Source organism: Papilio xuthus, unplaced genomic scaffold (assembly GCF_000836235.2).
Source record: "Papilio xuthus unplaced genomic scaffold, Pxut_1.1 DF826933.1, whole genome shotgun sequence".
Taxonomy (NCBI): domain Eukaryota; kingdom Metazoa; phylum Arthropoda; class Insecta; order Lepidoptera; family Papilionidae; genus Papilio; species Papilio xuthus.
In genome coordinates this window covers 2,017,564-2,026,488 of record NW_013531716.1, presented here as the reverse complement: position 1 = coordinate 2,026,488, position 8,925 = coordinate 2,017,564, and the positions used below count along the sequence as shown (strand labels likewise).

Sequence of the window (8,925 nt, the reverse complement as noted above, 5' to 3'; positions counted from 1 at the left end):
CTTCTTGATATTCTTCTTGATATTCTTCTTCATATTCTTCTTGATATTCTTCTTCTTGATATTCTTCTTCTTCATATTCTTCATATTCTTCTTGATATTCTTCTTCTTCATATTCTTCTTGATTTTCTTCTTCTTCATGTTCTTCTTCATATTCTTCTTCTTCATATTCTTCTTCATATTCTTCTTCATATTCTTCTTCATATTCTTCTTCATATTCTTCTTCATATTCTTCTTCATATTCTTCTTCATATTCTTCTTCATATTCTTCTTGATATTCTTCTTGATATTCTTCTTGATATTCTTCTTCATATTCTTCTTCATATTCTTCTTCATATTCTTCTTCTTCATATTCTTCTTGATTTTCTTCTTCTTCATATTCTTCTTGATATTCTTCTTCTTCATATTCTTCTTCTTCACATTCTTCTTCATATTCTTCTTGATATTCTTCTTCTTCTTCATATTCTTCTTGATATTCTTCTTCTTCATATTCTTCTTGATATTCTTCTTCTTCATATTCTTTTTGATATTCTTCTTCATATTCTTTTTGATATTCTTCTTGATTTTCCTTATCTTATTCTTCTTCTTAGTCTTCTTCTTCATATTCTTCTTGATATTCTTCTTGATTATTGGTTGGTTGTTATAGTGTCGAACCGTCGCGCACAACGAATAACTGTGAACTATCGAGAATCGGTGTTATAATAAAATTAATCGAAGAAATGCGTTCTATAATTAAGGTATTTTTTAACTTTTTGAGTTTATTACAGATATTAGGCTATGTATGGCATACTTTTTTGTTTGTCAACAAAAAAGCATGCCATACAAATGCATATGCTATACATACACGGCAGTTTTTTGGTTTAATTGCTTATTTCTTAATGAAGGATAAAGTAAGAATAGAAAGGTACAACTTCATTTATATTGTAATTCAAAAACAGTAATCACGAATTTTCGATTTCAAATTCTATGAGAACAACCATCGGAAATCTAAAATATTTAAAATCGATTTTATTCAACCCATCTCTAGTGGATTGTCAAATGAATTGTCAAAGTATCTTAAATAGACACACTATACCGTAATTGTTATTATTTTTTTATACTTATGCCTATATCAAGAAAGATGTACACAATTCTTGTTATTCATTATTTATTTAAAGACTGTTCCATAAAGTATAGTTTACATATATAGTATACATTGTATTTCACTTCTATATGTTACAAACAAAAAAAAGGGTATAGTGTGCAAAAAAAACTTTTTTTAAATAAATTTTTATATTTTTTTTAAAACGTGGAAGAATATATATACCTAAAATTGTATATCCTGAAAATTATCTTTGAGTTTTTGTCTCTTTTAATAATACATTATTGATAGAAGTTAAGTTAGTGCAGCATGCTTTAAACATGGCTGTCGGTCGCCGGCGCCGATCAGTACTCTCCCGACCGCCAACAGAGGCACACGTTTCCACGTCCACAAAACTATCGAATACTAAAATACAATTATTTTATTATGTGTTAAATGTGTACATGTTATACATGTTATTTGTAAATCAAACAGTTTTTTAATACAATAGACTTGGAAAAGCGCGGGAGTGTGTTGCATTCGCGTGTATGCTTATAAGCCGGCACTACGGAGCATTCGGAATTTGAATTGGTGAAGGTCCGCTTCAACAGATTGGCGATATTGGCTTTAAGTAGGCTTTCCCCTGAGCCTGCATTTCGGGTGAGTGACACCACAACTAGTCGCTGATATATTTTTAAACTGCACAAGCGGGATGCGCAACCGTAGCTATTTTTGGTCCCCGACGGTTCACACCTAGATTCTAAGCCTCATTCTCGAGTTTCAAATATATTACGATGTGAAAGTATATTAAGACTATTTAGTAAATTAAACTGTTACTATTTCAGTATTAATACGACTACGACGCTCACGATCCACGAAGCTATGAATAAAATATACAGACAGTAATGTCTTGGAATGTCAAGAACTAAATGTTTATTGATATTATACGTTAATCAGTAACTTTGTTTCCGTATAATATTCAATCAATCAAATCAATCAAAAAATACTTATAAAATACCTAAGTTACTGTCTATACTTATCTAAAATCATTAGTATGTTAAATCTTACGTATATTATAGACGTATAGTAACTTATTAAGTAATATTTGCATTATCTTATAGAATTATAAGCTAAAGCACTAATTGATATATCAATAAGCTTTAAAATCAATGAATCAAACAGAAATTCAAACTTAATTTTTATCCTTACTATCTAACGATACAAGACACAAGGCTACTAATTCGTGTTAATGACCTGTTATTCAAATAAGTAACAATTATAACTAACTAACGAACGCTCATTAAAAGTTCATTACGCGACAAAGAAATGGTTTCATTCCGCCACGATTAAGGATAGTAGTGGCTTATTACATTCTTAACTAGAAAATTGCTGTTTGATAACCGATAGAAGGCAAAGTCCATGACAAGAAAAGAATAATTGACATACAAATTCAAGGGCATTATGAAAAGATAAAGGCGGATACAATTCCTGTGAGAAAACCTTATTTTATAAGGAAGAAAGTAATTTAAACATTTAGGCAAATTGGATGAAGATTTAAAAGAAAATTTTACATTCTTGCAGTACCTTATCTGCATACAGTAAATCTTAATGGAAACCTTACTTAGATATTGAAGGTGAACAAATCTGGCACACTCCAGTTACGCTCCGGAGAGTTCAATGCGTATCTGTGATTATTTATTGTTTTAACAACTGCGTAATATAAATTTTATTAAGCTTATCTCCCGTCCAATCAAACGACAACGGCGTTTGAAACATATTTTTAAAATGACCACAACATCCTGTATGTAATTGTTTTTTATTACAATTGTAAAAATTATAATTGAAACAACTCAAAACGACAATTATCACTTCCTACAATTTCATTTGTAAAATATAGCAATTTTTTCACCGAACAATTTTTTTTGCATTCGCTTTTTGCCAAATATACAGGATGTTTTAAATTTGAACCTATCATAAAAACATTTGATCCTTTTATGCTATTCGATATCATTGTCATTAAGCCATAATTTTTATAAGAAATCTCTAATCAATAAATTATAATACTCTCTTGAATAATAATCTCTAACACCAATGAGCTAGACAATCATTATTTACTATACTAAATATTAAATTGTTTTAAAATGTATAATGGCGCGGAATAATCTTGAATTTAACAAGTTAACGAGTAACATTGCTCGACAAAGAAATATCAAAGCAAATACGATGTCAATGAACTCTTGAAATTCACAATAAATGCAGTGAAAGTATGGCATTCGGTTAAACTATTCAATTCTTTTATTTTACTCTTTATTCGTGGATTCTTTAACCTATTCGTACTCATTCTTTTAGATAAACTTAAAAAGCAATACATTTTAGCTAAGTGAAATTTAATGAACAGTTTTACTAGTCTTGATACGCGATGTATATTTTATGTTGGGCGCAATAAAATTAAAAGTTGTTGTCGTGTTTTTAATTGTAACTTTGTTTTAGGTTTGTTTTTCGTCACCTTACTCATAGAATTATTATTTTCTATTTCTAGATTTCTTTTACTTTTATTAAATGTAAAAAAAAACTGGACTTACTCTTCAATATTCTAATACCAGTCTCTAGGATTGTACGCAGAGAAATCGCCTACTATACGAATAGCCGGGTATCTCTCTACAAAGTTGGTCGAATCATGTTTACGATAAATACGTCCTTATTACTGATATATCGAGCATTAATTCGAAATAGAATCGTTTCAATTAAAAAAAACTTGTTTTGTCTCGCCAACTTGTGCTTATGACCTTACAATGTCGTTTTAAAATCGACAAACGATTTCTTTAGTGAATTTTATGCATAAAGTTGGGCGTAAAATAAAGAACAGTAAATATATTACAACGTTTACACATTAAATGTCGTATTTGAATATTATAAATTAAAAAAATAGTTTAAAAAAATATTGATTATGACATTAACGCATATTTTTTTCAGTTACAGAAGTTGGAAGAGCCCTAGAATTTTTTAAATTAAATAATATCTTGATTCTTGATTGTTTCTTACTAATATTATAAATGAAAATGTTTAGATGGATGTTTGATAGAAGGTATGTATGAAATTTGACATAGATGTAGGCTACTAATTAAGGTTTTTAAAATCCCACACGGACGGAGTCGGGGGGAGTAGCTAGACATCTTTAGAGCGCGACAGCTCTACAGCATATTACAAATTTAACGCAGCTCTCTTTTGTATAGCTTTGGAAAGTATTTGTGTGGTTTCTAGTAAACTGTATAAAGAAGTTTAACTTGTTGAATGACTAAAACAGTAATGTCTACATGAATATAGAAATAAAAATCGTCAGGGTTGACGTGTTTTTGCATTTAATCTCAGTCATTATCTACCAAGAAGCGTGTTGATTACTTCCGTACATTTAACACTTTGCATTATTATAAAAACTGTCCATTGAAGCAAACTAATAATGGATACAGTTTGCATAGTGTAATAGTAGTAAAATGTATGATACTTTTCTGATATCTAATTAATACTAAATAAATCACCCTTAACTTAGGGTAGGCTCCGAGCCCCTCCAGTGGGGCGTCGCGGTGGTAAGTTAACACGATCCCGTGGCGTCCCACATATGGCTATGAGGGAACAGAGGGGTTTAGCGGGTATGCTCCCATTCGGGGAGAGAATCCCACATAACTACCGTGCCTTCCCCGAGGCACGGAGTATGCCTAAAGCATTCCCCTCTGAAACAAAAAAAAAAAGGCTCCGAGCCCCTCGGTGGGGACGTATAGAGAGCTGATGATGATGATGATGATGAAATCACTCAAGAGTATTTGTAGTGAAGAAGACATTTTAAAACTTCTCGTTTAAAGTTTTAAGACATAGTATTATTTTTACGTCATAGTATTTTTTTTTTATTTTAACAAATTTTGCAATATTGTGCGCATTGTTTACTACTCCAAGTTTATTTGCCTTTTGTCCTACATAGCCTACAAAACACAAAAGTTAAATTACTGTATATTTTCTTGATAAATACAGCATTTGAATTAGACTTATAATGGGAGACGAATAAAGATTCAATTTTTTTATTTAAAGTACAAAAAATATTACAGTAATGCATAAATTTCTTTACGCTGAAGCACCTATTATCATTCGTTAGTTAGATTGTGACGCGACCTACTCAGATAAAGTACGTTTTTTTCGTATGTTTGTACAGGAGTTATGCAGTTGAACGTTATGTTGGATTTACTTGTAAAATATTTGTGAAAGTATTACAACTAAATATCTTTGAAGGTCTTAGACATTAGGTAAAAAGGATACAGCTATGCGACAGAATATTTACGTCTAATAAATATATTTATCTTATATATAAAATGGTCGTGTCACAATTTTCATTCCCATACTCCTCCGAAACGGCTTGACCGATTCACATGAAATTTTGTGAGGATATTGTACTCAATATCCTCACAAAATTTCATGTGCCGATTCTCAGACCTACTGGTCTGAGAATCGGCCAACATCTATTTTTTATCGCGCGCGGACGGAATCACGGGCGACAGCTAGTTTTTATAAAAATATCTCTAGTGGTGTGAGCTAATGTATAAAAATCTAATCTAACTAATATTATAAATGCATATGGTTGGACGGATGGATGGATGGATGTTAGTTAGAAGAAATCTTCAGAACGGATCAAAATGGATCTTGATCAAATTTGGCATGGACATAGAACATAGCCTGGAAGAACACTTTAAGGTTTCTTCATTCCGCGTGGACGAAGTCGAGGGCGACAGTTAGTTTTCAAACGTCGAATCAATCCGTAGAACACAGCTACTGGTGTCGCTGTCACTATTTGTTGTCTCTGTTTTTTCCAAAAAGAATGTGAGAGATGGCAATATGTATCAATACAAACGTTCCACAGTCATATGTGTATACCGGTGCAATTCGCTGTCTCACTTTTCTCATGAGAAAGAGTGGGATGTCTATATATTTTTCTACAAATGTTTCGGCAGTGGACACCTACTGTAAAAAGTTATTTCACGGTTTTATTCAATAACAATAATCGCTGAAACAACACGACATAAATATCTGGTAAAACATTCTCAGTCACGTTAGATAACAAAAGAAACAAAGCATCTTGTTATTTCTTTATTCTTTTTCTTGGTAAACTAAAACAAATAAAATACTTAATATTATTGTGATGACATGGGAAGGAATGTGGAAAATTTTCTAATTAAAAAAACCGTATATATTATTGTACAAAATGTGTTAAATTTTGACTTACTTCATGTTTCTTGCAGTCAAAACACAAAGAATTGTCGTATTTTTTCATATTTCAATACAGTACATTTACTAAATAAAAAAAAAATTAAGATTACTCTGTTTTCTTTACCGTACTACATTTTTCGATACAAAATTCCGTTAACTTATTCCCACACAGTCAATTGATAATACAAAATTCAAAAACTTTCCACAATAAATATTAAGTTGGCCCTATCTAAGTTCTCGGAAGTACCGACCCTAAATATACGGTCCACAAAAAACTTACCGCTTTACGTTTGGCGCCAACATTAGAAGGGTGTGAATGGTTCATTCAATTTATGTTCATGTCGACACAAAAAAAGGCTCCAATATTTAGCCGAATTGTTCCTGTTTTGAGAACGCTATTCATGTATTATAATATGCGTGAACAAATGACATGTCTAATATCATAGAAAGATAATGATTTACTGTTTCTGATTCAGCCAATAGATCTGTGGTTATAATGTTTATTAAACTTTAGAAGTTTTGGTTTCTAATTTCAACCTCGACAATTAAAAATATATCTTACTGGCTGTCGCCTGAGACTCTGTCGGCCAGAATTAAAAAAAAATAATTAGTAGCCTATATGTTCTTCCAGGCTATGTTCTACATCTATGCCAAATTTCAGCGAGATTCATCATGCAGTTCCAGAGATACCTTCAAAGAAACATCCATTCATCCAAACCTTCGCGTTTATAATATTAGTAAGATAAGATTGGAAAAGTGTTCATTTTGTTATGAATACAATATACTTTAAAAGAACAAAATGATTATCGGCATCAAAATTTACTTCACTTGATGTTCACCAAACACTTACGTAATGTATTTACCTGCATAATCTATTAAAAACAGGTTTTAACAATTTAAGTCTCTAAATTCTTTTGACGCATCCAGCATCTTATTAGCACCGAACATGATCTTAAAATTTTTACAATCTAGTTGCCGCCCACGACTCCGTCCGCGCAAAAATGAAAAAAAAAAAATTAATTAGTGGACTACGTGTTCTTCCAGACTATAATCTACCTGTGCCAAATTACATATAGATCCATGTAGATTTTCTGGAGATACCTTCCAACATCCATCAGTCTATCCAAACATGCGCATCAGTAAAATTATCAAAGATTAAAAGGGTTTTTAACATTTTTCAAGACTGCATTCGTCACACTAAGAGCCCGCCAGGACGCTTATTGGATTTTAAGCTTTACTCGTAGGTATTGAGAGCGATTAGCCGACAACCTGGTTGTACCTATTGCCTTCGATACAAGTCTACTTTGACCGCCACATACCGCAACCATACACTTACAATTTTAAAGTTTCAGCTTCGAACTGGATTTTTAAAGATATTCAATTAATTTTCAAGAAGGGTCAATAGCCTAATGGTTAAGGGTACAGATTTCCGAACACGAGGTCGGGGTTTCGAATCCCGCCATTTGACTATTGTCGTAAACCATATCCTAGCACAAGCCTAGAGCTTAGTTGGAATGGTAAGAGAAATATTAGTAAATTTACAAAAAAAAAGCGTACAAAAGGTCGAAAATATAAACTATATACAAGCATGATAACATCCATAAACTAAATATTTTAATATAATTGTATTCGAATAAATCGATAACTCTGATGTAAACTTGAGAAGACAACACATTAAACACGATTATTTACGACGCATCTAACATGAACATATAATAAACTATAATCTTTCTAATGTTACTTTCAAATTTACACAGTAATATACTTATATTTAATAAAATATACTTAAATATATTTTTCGAAACAACAATAAACTTTGTTGAGGCGTCATTCGGCATGTTTAATTTTCCTTATACCATTAATAAATCTACGAATATTAATGCTTTACCTTATCCATAGACAAACCCATTATATTTTTCCCTAAGAAACGGGTTATGGAGGTAAATATTTATACTACTCGCTGATAATAGTCTCTTCGTTAGGACATTCCGATAAAATATGCGGTCAAATCAAATAGTTACACAATATTCTTGGAACATATCAAATGTGAGATATTGTTGAAAATGGATTTCTTCAAGCACAATTCATCTCTTTTTTTTCTCCGATCACTTTTCTTAACCACTTGCATTACGTAAATGACATCTTAGTTCATCTAGGTTGTGTTTATAATTGGCTATTTTTTTTACAAAAAAAATGGTTTCTGAGACTCAAATGTCTGTACAAAATATATCTCTGTCCGTGTCAGATGTAACAATTTGTTTCAAACGGATATTTCGGCTCCAGAAGCCCATGGAGTGTAAAATAGAGAAGCTTCGGGCCTAAACAATGCACTCGTCAGAATTCAAGCTCGCTTAACAGTGGTAGAGCCCGCTTTAACATCTTCGCACGAATCGGCCCGGCTCGCCCGGTGAAATACCACGACCACACAGAAGACAAGCGTGAAGTGGAAGCAATTCCGCGTTTCGTCTGATGAGTGTGCGTCCCGGAGGCCTTATTTAGTCCTCCTTCCCTTCTCATCCTTTTTCTTATAAGGAAAGGATAGGAAGTGGAAGTGGACTTTCCGGATGAGAGGATGCATGGGAAGGGAAAATATTTTCTTTCTGTGCATCCTCTCCTCC

The 8,925-nt window shown here is 32.1% G+C and overlaps 1 protein-coding gene across 2 annotated transcripts in view; it reads left to right on the top strand.

Moving 5' to 3' along the window:
* LOC106122104 (monocarboxylate transporter 3) overlaps positions 1-8,925 on the top strand; it is a 45,296-nt gene that overhangs the window by 17,255 nt on the left and 19,116 nt on the right. The window contains exon 1 of one of the 2 annotated variants that reach the window (XM_013317968.1): positions 1,397-1,717. The exons of the other annotated variant lie outside the window; for it this stretch is intronic. The gene's annotated coding sequence lies outside the window, so the exon portion shown is untranslated. Of the gene's footprint in view, positions 1-1,396; positions 1,718-8,925 lie in introns of those variants that run through there. 2 annotated transcript variants of the gene reach the window in all.